Source organism: Oncorhynchus gorbuscha, unplaced genomic scaffold (genome assembly GCF_021184085.1).
Source record: "Oncorhynchus gorbuscha isolate QuinsamMale2020 ecotype Even-year unplaced genomic scaffold, OgorEven_v1.0 Un_scaffold_902, whole genome shotgun sequence".
In the NCBI taxonomy this organism is placed as follows: domain Eukaryota; kingdom Metazoa; phylum Chordata; class Actinopteri; order Salmoniformes; family Salmonidae; genus Oncorhynchus; species Oncorhynchus gorbuscha.
The window spans coordinates 182,575-197,183 of record NW_025745871.1 but is presented as its reverse complement, the minus strand read 5'-3'; the positions used below and the strand labels follow the sequence as shown (position 1 = coordinate 197,183).

The following is a 14,609-nucleotide window of genomic DNA, read 5'->3' as shown; positions in this document are numbered from 1 at the left end:
ATTCATAAAGCGTGCTGATCTAGGATCAGGTCCCCCGCTCCATCTAATCTTATTTATTATGATCTAACAGGAAAACTGATCCTAGATCAGCACTACTTTGAGACGCATTATGAATACGGCCCTAAATCCTAAATCTGAGCTAAAGGTTATGATTGGTATTTGTAATTGTATTTATTATGGATCCCAATTAGTTCCTGCTAAGGCAGCAGCTACTCTTCCTGGGGTCCAACACAATTAAGGCAGTTTATACCATTTTAAAAACATTACAGTACATTCACAGATGTCTCAACACACTGGTGTTGGGGTGGGGACATTTGATCCTACATCAGTGCTTAGAGGTAACATCTGTTTGGAGAGAGATTGGTTGAGAGAGCAGAGAGATAGATGGATCTCATTTGATAATATTTGATGGATAATAAAATTGTCTTATGGACAAGTGTTTGAAAATCATATGGTCTATGGTCTATGGTATATGGTAGTATGGTAGTATGGTAGTATGGTAGGTATGGTATGTGGCAGTATGGTAGTATGGTGGTATGGTCTATGGTAGTATGGTAGTATGGTCTATGGTAGTATGATAGTATGGTGGTATGGTCTATGGTAGTATGGTAGTATGGTATGTGGCAGTATGGTAGTATGGTAGTATGGTCTATGGTAGTATGGTAGTATGGTCTATGGTAGTATGGTCTATGGTAGTATGGTAGTATGGTCTATGGTAGTATGATAGTATGGTAGTATGGTCTATGGCAGTATGGTAGTATGGTCTATGGTAGAATGGTAGTAAGGTCTATGATAGTGTGGTTATATGGTAGTATGGTATTATGGTATATGGTAGTATGGTTTATGGTAGTATGGTCTATGGTAGTATGGTAGTATGGTCTATGGTAGTATGGTAGCATGGTAGTTTGGTCTATGGTAGTATGATAGTATGGTAGTATGGTCTATGGTAGTATGGTAGTATGGTAGTATGGTCTATGGTAGTATGGTAGTATGGTATATGGTAGTATGGTAGTATGGTCTATGGTAGTATGGTAGTATGGTAGTATGGTAGTATGGTCTATGGTAGTATGGTAGTATGGTAGTATGGTAGTATGGTCTATGGTAGTATGGTAGGTAGTATGGTCTATGGTAGTATGGTAGTATGGTCTATGGTAGTATGATAGTATGGTAGTATGGTCTATGGTAGTATGGTAGTATGGTCTATGGTCTATGGTAGTATGGTAGTATGGTCTATGGTAGTATGGTAGTATGGCCTATGGTAGTATGGCAGTATGGTAGTATGGTCTAGTATAGTCTATGGTAGTATGGTCTATGGTAGTATGGTAGTATGGTATTATGGTCTATGGTAGTATGGTTTATGGTAGTATGGTTTATGGTAGTATGGTAGTATGGTCTATGGTAGTATGGTAGTATGGTCTATGGTAGTATGGTAGTATGGTAGTATGGTCTATGGTAGTATGGTAGTATGGTCTATGGTAGTATGGTAGTATGGTCTATGGTAGTATGGTAGTATGGTCTATGGTAGTATGGTAGTATGGTAGTATGGTATGGTATGGTAGTATGGTAGTATGGTCTATGGTAGTATGGTAGTATGGTCTATGGTAGTATGGTAGTATGGTCTAGGGTAGTATGGTAGTATGGTCTATGGTAGTATGGTAGTATGGTCTAGGGTAGTATGGTAGTATGGTCTATGGTAGTATGGTAGTATGGTAGTATGGTCTATGGTAGTATGGTAGTATGGTAGTATTTTTGACCGGGACCCATAGGAAATAGGGTGCCATTTGGAACATAGTCACAGTTTCCACCTCATACCAGAGGTTCATGGTCTGTACAGTAGCCATTTTGGATCTGTGCCCTCATCACTTCTGAACAGTAGCATGTCTGGATGGGAGGAGTCTGTGGGGCCATAGAACAGGGGGCCGAGTTCAGTGCGATGCCACACAACAGAATGTTCAGATAGATATGCATCAAGTAGAACAGTCACATAGAATAGGGATTAGAGCAGTGGTTCCCAAACTTGGGGGTCAGGACTCCATGTGGCATCCCTTAAAATTGAAATGGGATTCCCTGAGAAAATCTGTAACCTCATCAAACAAGTGAACACCCTTTCCCTATTCAAATGGGCATGGTCAACTAACAGCCTTTTACACTATTAGAATACGCTTTCGTGACATTATTATGTGTTGGGCCAGGCTGCTGGACCTAACATTGTGTGAATATCAACCATAGAGATGGAAAGAGGTCTCATCTTTGTATCTGTGCCATTATGGAAACTGTGATAGCCTCAATGGCGCTGCCCATGCTATCTCCATTGAAAATAGTAAATGTTCTACTTTTGTGTTTGATAAAACTGTCAAGCTTATAACAGTGATTTATCCTCACCTGTGGTGGTGGAGTCCTGAACCAAATGTTGCCTGTCATTCATTCATTGTGGCTACTAAATGATGATATAGAATAACAGCCATTAACAAACCAGAGGCAATCCAATTTGAAGATGCTCTGCTCCCTCCAAACCCTTAGGAATCCCCATCCAGTTGACTACTTTAAAATGGTGGAAGCCCTCAATGACAATGTCCATGCTAAAATGGGTTATATCCAAGTTGATTCCTCTAAATATCTCTATGATATGAACCCACAGCGTTAACTAAGGGATAAAGCATTTCTAAATGGTGTCCTCTCCATTTTCTAGGGTCAATTTGGTGGTCATGTGCGTTTTAGGTGTCCCCAACCAATTGTGTTTTTTTGTTTGTTTCTTTGCATTGTTTGTAACTTTTTTTATTTTATTATTTTGTACATAATGTTATTTTTGTAAATAACAGCTGGTGCACAATATCTTAGGAAGTCTTGAGCTATTGCTCGCCTGAGGTAGAGTATCTCATGATAAGCTGTAGACCACACAAGTTTTCATCTTTATTTCTCATAGCTGTTTATATACCACCAAAGACTGAGGCTGGCACTAAGACCCCATTAAATGAGCTGTATTCCGCCAAAAGCAAACAAGTAAACGTTCAACCAGAGGCGGCACTCCTAGCAGACGGGAACTTTAACGCAGGGAAACTTACATCCGTTTTACCAAATTTCAGCATGTTAAATGTGCAACCAGAGAGAAAAAATCTCTGGACCACCTTTACTCCACACACAAAGAGACGCATACAAAGCTCTCCCTCGCCCTCCATTTGGCAAATCTGACCACAATTCTATCCTCCTGATTCCTGCAAAAATGAAAGCAGGAGGCACCTGTGTCTCTGTCAATAAAAAAGTGGTCAGATGAAGCAGACGCTAAGCTAAAGGACTGTTTTGCTAGCACAGACTGGAATGTGTTCCGGGATTCCTCCGATGGCATTGAGGAGTACATCACATCAGTCATCGGCTTCATCAATAAGTGCATCGATGACGTCATCTCCACAGTGACCGTACGTACATACCCCAACCAGAAGCAAGGGATTACAGGCAACATCCACATTGGGCTAAAGGCTAGAGCTGCCGCTTTCAAGGAGCGGGACTCTCACCTGGAAGCTTATAAGAAATCCCGCTCTGCCCTCCGACGAACCATCAAACAGCCAAGTGTCAATACAGGACTAGGATCGAATCGACCTATACCGGCTCTGACGCTCGTCGGATGTGGCAGGGCTTGCAAACCATTACACGCTACAAAGGGAAGCACAGCCGAGAGCTGCCCAATGACACGAGCCTACCAGACGAGCAAAACTACTTCTATGCTCGCTTCGAGGCAAATAACACTGAAACATGCATGAGAGCACCAGCTGTTCCGGAAGAGTGTGTGATCACGCTCTCCGCAGCCGATGTGGGTAAGACCTTTAAACACGTCAACATTCACAAGCCCGCAGGGCCAGACGGATTACCAGGACATGTACTGTGACCATGCGCTGACCAACTGGCAAGTGTCTTCACTGACATTTTCAAACTCTCCCTGTCCAAGTCCTTAATAACAAGATGTATTAAGTAGACCACCATAGTCCCTGTGTCCAAGAACACTAAGGTAACCTGTCTAAATGACTACCGACCCGTAGCACTCACGTCTGTTGCCATGAAGTGCTTTGAAAGGCTGGTTATGGCTCACATCAACACCATTATCCCAGAAACCCTAGATCCACTCCAATTTGCATACCGCCCCACCAGATCAACAGATGATGCAATCTCTATTGCACTCCACACTGCCCTTTCCCACCTTGACAAAAGGAACACCTACGTGAGAATGCTATTCATTGACTACAGCTCAGTGTTCAACACCTTAGTGCCCTCAGAACTCAATCAATAAGCTAAGGACCCTGGGACTTAACACCTACCTCTGCAACTGGATCCTGGACTTCCTGACGGGCCGCCCCCAGGTGGTAAGGGTAGGTAACAACACATCCGCCACGCTGATCCTCATCACAGGGGCCCCTCAGGGGGTGTGTGCTCAGTCCCCTCCTGTTCACTCACGACTGCATGGCCAGGCACGACTCCAACACCATCATTAAGTTTGCCGTTGACACAACAGTGGTAGGCCTGATCATCGACAACGACGAGACAGCCTACAGGGAGGAGGTCAGAGACCTGGCCGGGGGTGCCAGGACAACAACCTCTCCCTCAACGTGATCAAGACAAAGGAGATGATTGTGAACTACATGAAAAAGAGGACCGAGTACGCCCCCATTTTCATTGACGGGGCTGTAGTGGAGAAGGTTGAGAGCTTCAAGTTCCTTGGTGTCCACATCACCAACAAACTAACATGGTCCAAGCACACCAAGACAGTCGTGAAGAGGGTACGACAAAACCTATTCCCCTTCAGGAAACCGAAAAGATTTGGCATGGGTCCTCAGATCCTCAAAAGGTTCTACATCTGCACCATCGAGATCATCCTGACTGTTTGCATCACTGCCTGGTATGGCAACTGCTTGGCCTCTGACCGCAAGGCACCACCGAGGGTAGTGCAAACAGCCCAGTACATCACTGGGGCCAAGCTTCCTGCCATCCAGGACCTCTATACCAGGCGGTGTAAGAGGAAGGCCCTAAAAATCATCAAAGACTCCAGCCACCCTAGTAATAGACTGTTCTCTCTGCTACCGCACGGCAAGCGGTACCGGAGCGCCAAGTCTAGGTCCAAGAGGCTTCTAAACAGCCCAAAGCCATAAGACTCCTGAACATCTAATCAAATGGCTACCTAGACTATTTGCATTGCCCCCCCCCCTCTTTCACACCTCTGCTACTCTCTGTAGTTATCATCTATGCATTGTCACTTTAATAACTCTACCTACATGTACATATTACCTCAACTAACCAGTGCCCCTGCACATTGACTCTGTATCGGTACCCCCTGTGTATAGTCTCGCTATTGTTATTTTACTGTTGCTCTTTAATTACTTGTTACTTTTATTTCTTAATCTTATCCATATTTTTTAAACTGCATTGTTGGTTAGGGCTTGTAAGTAAGCATTTCACTGTAAGGTCTACACTTGTATTCGGTGCATGTGACTAATAAAATACAATTTGATTTGATTTGATTAAGGAATCACAACAGCTCTATGAAAGGCATTTTCATCTGCAACATCTAAGTAGGATGCCCCACTACAGCACGTTCAGATAGAAATATATCATGTAGAATATACATGCTACTCATTCATATAGGAATCATGTCAGTTACAAGACATTTCTATATGCACCATTTGGAAAGAAATAGGCTTGAGGCTCGGCTCTCTCCTCTCGACCACTATTCAAATCTTGACATTTCAGTCATCAATTTGCGGCCTGCATCAACATGATTTAAAAACAGACTCTCTGGTATGTAAATGTGGAATTCCTACCATAATGTTCTTAGTTTCAAATCTGCAACCTCACTGTTCAAATAATATTGTTGCACATGAAATATACCAAATATGAAGTTTGTATGGAAACAGTCGGCCACCAGCCTGCCATAACCTCCGCAAATGTTCTAGCTCAGAGGTCAAGGGTTAAATGAGGTCATCAGGAACTGTGTGTGTGTGTGTGTGTGTGTGTGTGTGTGTGTGTGTGTGTGTGTGTGTGTGTGTGTGTGTGTGTGTGTGTGTGTGTGTGTGTGTGTGTGTGTGTGTGTGTGTGTGTGTGTGTGTGTGTGTGTGTGTGTGTGTGTGTGTGTGTGTGTGTGTGGAGGGGGGGTGGTGGCACCATGACAACCGTGTGAACTCACCAGTACTATGGGCTTGGATAAACAGAACATCATGTATTGGCCTAACATCTCTAGTATAGCCTAGCCTACTGCTGTAACCTACTACAATTTTAGCTCACTTTAAAAAAATGTATGGCTATGACTTGACATTTTGCTTCTATAGAATAGGCTGTATTACTAGGGTTAGTATATTATGCTATATCAATACTAACATCTAATTTGATTGAAGTCAATGTGATAGGAAGGCAGCTATTTCATAACATTATCTCTACATTTAACTGAAGTCACTCTCTTTGACACGAATTTCTAGTTTCCATCATTTTCCTAAATGTTTTCCTCTAAAAGCACACAGTGGTCTGACCAAAGCACAGGAGAGGTAAATTCTTGTCATTCTGTACCTACAGCCAGGTCATTGTTAACGCTCTACCTACAGCCCGGCCATTGTTAATGCTATACGATGGCACTGCTGACCTACACGAATATAACGGCGTTCGGCCCAACACTGGGCCCCCCCATTCACTCTGAACGGACCGCGAACATTACTGTCCCACCATGCATTCAACCGGTACTATATTATCTGCTGAGTCAACAAGGCGCACACCCGACCGCATAGGAAACAAATAAAGGGAGAGAGAGGGGGGGGGACTCATGTATTGCTCACACGGCCGCGCGCACCGTAGGACACATTTACGCACGGATACACAGAGGGGTGCCGACATAGAAACATGCGCACGGGCGTGTTAACTTTACCCAAAACTCACTTACACCTCACTCACACAGACATGATTGAAACGCGCACACGCACGCACGTTGTCGCCAGTGGAGACACGCGGGCCACCGTGGACTGCGGTATAAAACAGAAGAGCCAGATTGTCACAAAACTCTACGTAAAAGGATTGGCGCGTGAGAGAGGAGAGGAGACGAACCAGGTAAGCCCTCAGTCCTGGTTGAACCGAATAGCCCATGGTGTTTCAACAGAAAGGATGTAGGCCTAGGCTATCCACCGGCGTAACACTCATAATTGGATAAACATTTTGAGAAGTATTTCTTAGTCTATATTTATAAAATAATATTAAATGTAATTGTAGGCCTAGTCCAAATAGGGTTCGTTGTTGGTGATGGAATAAATATAGGCTGTTATTAGACATTGATAACGTTAAGTTATTGGATTTTGTGTTGGCTTATGTTACGGTATGTTTTATAAAATGGTTTTAACCAGTTTTTAACTTTTACATAAAAATAAAAAAACTTTTTGAAAGGATTGTCACAACATCTTTGGGGATATGCTATACTAGGCTACCATCACCTTTTATTAGAGTTTTTGGATGATGGCAGTAATGTTAGTTGTTTGTTGTTCCATAACTTGGTTCCATCAGAATGGAAATAATAATAATAATAATAATAATAATAATAATAATAATCTCGAACATGAGGACATTTCCAGACATCATCATTAACATATTTCATAGATTACTGGGAATGCTTAAACAATATTACAGGATTTTAATACATTGAATTGTAATCTATCCCAGTTTAAATGATGAAACTTTCCTCTCATGCCACCTCTCTCTCTCTTCTCCCCTCTCTCTCTCCCCCCTTCTCTCTCTCTACCTCTCTCCCCCTCTCTCTCTCTCTCCCCTCTCCCTTCTCTCTCCCCTTCTCTCTCTCTACCTCTCTCTCCCTCTCTCTCTCTCTCTCCCCTCTCCCTTCTCTCTCCCCCTTCTCTCTCTCTCTCCCCTCTCCCTTCTCTCTCCCCCTTCTCTCTCTCTCTCCCCCCTTCTCTCTCTTTCTCCCCTCTCCCTTCTCTCTCCCCCTTCTCTCTCTCTCTCCCCCCTTCTCTCTCTCTCCCCTCTCCCTCTCCCCTCTCTCTCCCTCCCCCTCTCTCTCTCTCCTTCTCTCTTTCTCCCCTCTCCCTTCTCTCTCCCCCTTCTCTCTCTCTCTCCCCCCTTCTCTCTCTCTCTCCCCCTCTCCCCCTCTCTCCCTCTCCCCCTCTCTCTCTCTCTCCCCCCTCTCTCTCTCCCCTCTCCCTCCCCCTCTCCCCCCTCTCTCTCTCTCTCTCCTCTCCCTCTCTCTCCCCTCTCCCTCCCCCTCTCTCCCTCCCCCTCTCTCTCCCCCTCTCTCCCCCCCTCTCTCTCCCCCTCTCTCTCTCTCTCTCTCTCTCCCCTCTCTCTCTCCCCCTCTCTCTCCCCTCTCTCCCTCCCCCTCTCGCCCCCTCTCTCTCTCTCTCTCTCTCCCCCCCTCGCCTCTCTCCCTCCCCCTCTCGCCCCCTCTCTCTCTCCCTCCCTCTCCCTTCTCTCTCCCCCTTCTCTCTCTCTCCCCTCCTTCTCTCTCTCTCTCCCCTCTCTCTCCCCTCTCCCTCTCTCTCTCCCCCTCTCTCTCCCCTCTCCCTCCCCTCTCTCTCCCCCCCACTCTCTCTCCCCTCTCCCTCCCTCTCTCCCCTCCCCCTCTCTCTCTCCCTCCCCCTCTCTCTATAGACATGAATAGAGCTACTAAAACCCACATGACCTCCCCCATGTTTTTCCCTGGCATGGGTATGGCCCCTTTTTTCAAGGTGATCTCACACACACACACACATATTTAAATCATTGATTATATGATTTACACAAACACACTAATATGTATCTATCTGTCGCTGTAGGTGACTGTGTTTGAGCAGGAGCACTTCCAGGGCAAGTGCCAGGAGTTCACCTCTGAGTGCTGTAACATCCAGAACTGTGGTCTGGACAACATCCGTTCTATCAGAGTGGAGAGTGGAGCGTGAGTCTCTTACAACCCTGGTTGTCTGTGGAGGTGGAGCGTGAGTCTCTACAACCCTGGTTGTCTGTGGAGGCTGTGTGTGTGTTGGTGGAGCGTGAGTCTCTTACAACCCTGGTTGTCTGTGGAGGTGGAGCGTGAGTCTCTTACAACCCTGGTTGTCTGTGGAGGTGGAGCGTGAGTCTCTTACAACCCTGGTTGTCTGTGGAGGCTGTGTGTGTGTTGGTGGAGCGTGAGTCTCTTACAACCCTGGTTGTCTGTGGAGGCTGTGTGTGTGTGTTGGTGGAGCGTGAGTCTCTTACAACCCTGGTTGTCTGTGGAGGTGGAGCGTGAGTCTCTTACAACCCTGGTTGTCTGTGGAGGCTGTGTGTGTGTTGGTGGAGCGTGAGTCTCTTACAACCCTGGTTGTCTGTGGAGGCTGTGTGTGTGTGTTGGTGGAGCGTGAGTCTCTTTACAACCCTGGTTGTCTGTGGAGGCTGTGTGTGTGTGTGTGTTGGTGGAGCGTGAGTCTCTTACAACCCTGGTTGTCTGTGGAGGCTGTGTGTGTGTGTGGTGGAGCGTGAGTCTCTTACAACCCTGGTTGTCTGTGGAGGCTGTGTGTGTGTGTCGGTGGAGCGTGAGTCTCTTACAACCCTGGTTGTCTGTGGAGGCTGTGTATGTGTGTCGGTGGAGCGTGAGTCTCTTACAACCCTGGTTGTCTGTGGAGGCTGTGTGTGTGTGTGTCGGTGGAGCGTGAGTCTCTTACAACCCTGGTTGTCTGTGGAGGCTGTGTGTGTGTGTGTCGGTGGAGCGTGAGTCTCTTACAACCCTGGTTGTCTGTGGAGGCTGTGTGTGTGAGTGGAGGTATCGGTGTGTGTGTGTCGGTGGAGCGTGAGTCTCTTACAACCCTGGTTGTCTGTGGAGGCTGTGTGTGTGAGTGGAGGTATCGGTGTGTGTGTGTGTGTGTGTCGGTGGAGCGTGAGTCTCTTACAACCCTGGTTGTCTGCGGAGGCTGTGTATGTGAGTGGAGGTATCGGTGTGTGTGTGTGTGTTGGTGAGTGGGGGTATCTGTGTTTGGTGTTTGTCTGTGTGGGTGGGGGTATGATTCTCTGTGTTGTAGCCTGTTGTCATGCATGGTCAACCATTGACCACCAGGGTGGGGTGTTGTCCCTCTGTCCTGCTCTTTTCTCATTGTATTTTAATCTGTCCCCTTCTCTCGTTGAATGAAATGCAACATGTCAGTAACTCTCTCCTCCTCTCTGTCCCCTTCTATCTCTGAATGTAACTAGTCAGTAACTCTCTCCTCCCTCTCTGTCCTCTTCTATCTCTGAATGTAACTAGTCAGTAACTCTCTCCTCCCTCTCTGTCCCCTTCTATCTCTGAATGTAACTAGTCAGTAACTCTCTCTCCCCTCTCTGTCCCCTTCTATCTCTGAATGTAACTAGTCAGTAACTCTCTCCTCCCTCTCTGTCCCCTTCTATCTCTGAATGTAACTAGTCAGTAACATTCTCTCCTCCCTCTCTGTCCTCTTCTATCTCTGAATGTAACTAGTCAGTAACTCTCTCCTCCCTCTCTGTCCCCTTCTATCTCTGAATGTAACTAGTCAGTAACTCTCTCTCCTCCCTCCCTCTCTCTCCTCCCTCTCTGTCCTCTTCTATCTTTGAATGTAACTAGTCAGTAACTCTCTCTCCTCCCTCTCTGTCCTCTTCTATCTCTGAATGTAACTAGTCAGTAACACTCTCTCCTCCCTCTCTGTCCCCTTCTATCTCTGAATGTAACTAGTCAGTAACTCTCTCTCCTCCTCTCATCCTCTGTCCCCTTCTATCTCTGAATGTAACTAGTCAGTAACTCTCTCCTCCCTCTCTGTCCCCTTCTATCTCTGAATGTAACTAGTCAGTAACTCTCTCTCCTCCCTCTCTCTCATCCTCTCTGTCCCCTTCTATCTCTGAATGTAACTAGTCAGTAACTCTCTCTCCTCCCTCTCTGTCCCCTTCTATCTCTGAATGTAACTAGTCAGTAACTCTCTCTCCTCCCTCTCTGTCCCCTTCTATCTCTGAATGTAACTAGTCAGTAACTCTCTCTCCTCCCTCTCTCTCATCCTCTCTGTCCCCTTCTATCTCTGAATGTAACTAGTCAGTAACTCTCTCCTCCCTCTCTGTCCTCTTCTATCTCTGAATGTAACTAGTCAGTAACTCTCTCTCCCCTCTCTGTCCTCTTCTATCTCTGAATGTAACTAGTCAGTAACTCTCTCCTCCCTCTCTGTCCTCTTCTATCTCTGAATGTAACTAGTCAGTAACTCTCTCTCCCCTCTCTGTCCTCTTCTATCTCTGAATGTAACTAGTCAGTAACTCTCTCTCCCCTCTCTGTCCCCTTCTATCTCTGAATGTAACTAGTCAGTAACTCTCTCTCCCCTCTCTGTCCCCTTCTATCTCTGAATGTAACTAGTCAGTAACTCTCTCTCCCTGGGAATGTAACTCTGTCCCCTTCCCCTATCTCTGAATGTAACTAGTCAGTAACTCTCTCTCCCTACCCCTGTAGCTGGGTGGGCTTTGAGCATCATGACTTCCAGGGCCAGCAGTTCATCCTGGAGAGAGGAGAGTACCCCCACTGGGATGCCTACAGCGGCTCCCTGTCCTACCACGTGGAGCGCCTCATGTCCCTGCGCCCCATCTACTGCGCTGTGAGGACTGTGTGTGTGTGTGTGTGTGGGAGAGAGAAATACAGCGAGAGATGGATACATAGAGAGCGTGGGAAAGAGTGTCAGTATTCTATGTTAGTGTTTATAAAATACAGTATTCTATGTTAGTGTTTATAGAAGACAGTATTCTATGTTAGTGTTTATAGAAGACAGTATTCTATGTTAGTGTTTATAAAAGACAGTATTCTATGTTAGTGTTTATAAAAGACAGTATTCTATGTTAGTGTTTATAGAAGACAGTATTCTATGTTAGTGTTTATAAAAGACAGTATTCTATGTTAGTGTTTATAGAAAGACAGTATTCTAACTGAGATTAGTGTTTATCCCCTCCCAGACAGTATTCTATATCCTGTTAGTGTTTATATCCTCACTCTAAGACAGTATTCTATGTTAGTGTTTATAAAAGACCCCCTATTCTATGTTAGTGTTTATAAAATCCAGTATTCTATGTTCCTCTCTCTCCCTCTATCCTCTTTATCCTCTCTCCCCCTGTATCCTCGCTCCACCCTCCCCCTATCCTCTCTCTCCCTCTATCCTCTTTCCCCCTCTATCCTCTAGTGTTCCTATCTCCCTCTCTATCTCGCTCCACCCTTCCCTGTATCCTATAGAAGAGAAAGGATCCTCTCTCTCCCTCTATCCTCTTTCCCCCTCTATCCTCTCTGTCCCTCTATCCTCTCTCCCTCTCTATCCTCTTTCCCCCTCTATCCTCTCTCTCTCCCTCTATCCTCTTTCCCCCTCTATCCTCTCTCTCTCTATCCTCGCTCCACCCTCTCCCTGTGTCCTATCCCCTCTATCCTCTCTCTCCCCTATCCTCTTTCCCCCTCTTCCTCTCTCCCTCTCTATCCTCTCCCCCTATCCTCTCTCTCCCTCTATCCTCTTTCCCCCTCCCCTCTCTCCCTCTATCCTCTCTCCCCTCTATCCTCTCTCCCCCTGTATCCTCGCTCCACCCTCCCCTATCCTCTCTCTCCCTCTCCTCTTTCCCCCTCTATCCTCTCTCTCCCTCTATCCTCTCTCCCTCTATCCTCGCTCCACCCTCTCCCTGTATCCTCGCTTCACCCTCCCCCTCTATCCTCTCTCTCCCTCTATCCTCTTTCCCCCTCTATCCTCTCTCTCCCTCTATCCTCTCTCCCTCTCTATCCTCTTTCCCCCTCTATCCTCTCTCTCCCTCTATCCTCTCTCCCTCTCCCTCTATCCTCTCTCTCCCTCTATCCTCTTTCCCCCTCTATCCTCTCTCTCCCTCTATCCTCTCTCCCTCTCTATCCTCGCTCCACCCTCTCCCTGTATCCTCGCTTCACCCTCCCCCTCTATCCTCTCTCTCCCTCTATCCTCTTTCCCCCTCTATCCTCTCTCTCCCTCTATCCTCTCTCCCCCTCTATCCTCGCTCCACCCTCCCCCTCTATCCTCTCTCTCCCTCCCCCTCACTCCACCCTCTCCCTGTATCCTCTCTCTCCCTCCCCCTCTATCCTCGCTCCACCCTCCCCCTCGCTCCACCCTCCCCTCTATCCACCCTCTCCCTGTATCCTCGCTCCACCCTCCCCCTGTATCCTCTCTCTCCCTCCCCCTATCCTCTCTCTCCCTCCCCTCACTCCACCCTCTCCCTGTATCCTCTCTCTCCCTCCCCCTCTATCCTCTCTCTCCCTCCCCCTCACTCCACCCTCTCCCTGTATCCTCTCTCTCCCTCCCCCTCTATCCACCCTCTCCCTGTATCCTCGCTCCTCCCTCCCCCTCTATCCTCTCTCTCCCTCCCCCTCACTCCACCCTCTCCCTGTATCCTCTCTCTCCCTCCCCCTCTATCCTCTTTCTCCCTCCCCCTCGCTCCACCCTCCCCCTCTATCCACCCTCTCCCTGTATCCTGTATCCTCGCTCCACCCTCTCCCTGTATCCTCGCTCCACCCTCCCCCTCTATCCTCTCTCTCCCTCCCCCTCGCTCCACCCTCCCCCTCTACCCTCTCTCCTCCTTCCTTCCTCCCAGTCCCACCAGAGCAGTCGTATGCAGATCTTTGAGACAGAGAACTTCATGGGCCGCAGCGCTGAGCTGTGTGATGATTACCCCTCTCTGAGGGCCATGGGCTGGTGCATGCCCGAGGTCGGATCCATGCACGTTCAGTGTGGCGCGTAAGTCAACATTAAACACAAGCACACACATAAGGTACAGGTTGGTGGTACCTTATTTGGGGGGGCATTGTGGTGACTGCTGGATCAAAATAAGTGTAATGGTATCAACCACGTGGTTTCTATGTGTTTGATGCCATTCCATTTGCTCTGATCCAGCTGTTATTATGGGACGTCCTCCCCTCAGCAGCCTCCACTGACACAAACACACTCCGATCTTGCTATAGTAAAACAATTAAAGCAAAACATTGTGTGACAATTCTATTCAATGTCAAGCGAAACTCCACTCTAAGCCAAACATGTCTCTCCCTCCCTCTGCACCCCAACTATCACCCTCTCTCTCCCTCCCTCCCCCTCCGCTCCCTCTCTCCTCTCTCCCTCCATCCCTCCCTTCCCCCCTCCGCTCCCTCTCTCCTCTCTCCCTCCATCCCCACAGCTTTGTGTGCTACCAGTTCCCCGGCTACAGGGGCCAGCAGTACATCATGGAGTGTGAGAGACACAGTGGAGATTACCAGCACTGGAAGAACTGGGGCTCCCACTGCCAGACCCCCCCAGATCCAGTCTATCCGCCGTATCCAGCACTAACCGGGCCCAGAGCGGACCGTACCCCTAACAGAGCCCCAGGCTTCGGCCTAGGGCTGGGTCTACTGGGGCCTTGTCACAGCACGGCCAACACAAACACAGTCAGTCAGAACCATCCCACAGTTTCAACTAACACATCTCAACTCCGTCACGGACGTCCTCAGATACTCTGGTTGATAACACAACAGGGTATTATTCCTACGAGAGGCGACTCGTAAATCAGTGCCGTAACGTCAACAGCAACGTGAGACGAGTTAAGTCATCACTGTAACACGTTCATCACTGACCAATAAACTCATGCTCAACTCAAACCTGGGTCCTGTGTTCTTCTTGGGTAGT

General features: G+C 47.5%; 1 pseudogene; it reads left to right on the top strand.

Moving 5' to 3' along the window:
- The first annotated feature begins 6,990 nt into the window (after positions 1-6,990).
- On the top strand, positions 6,991-14,408 carry LOC124020761 (annotated as a pseudogene).
- The last annotated feature ends 201 nt before the right edge of the window (positions 14,409-14,609 follow it).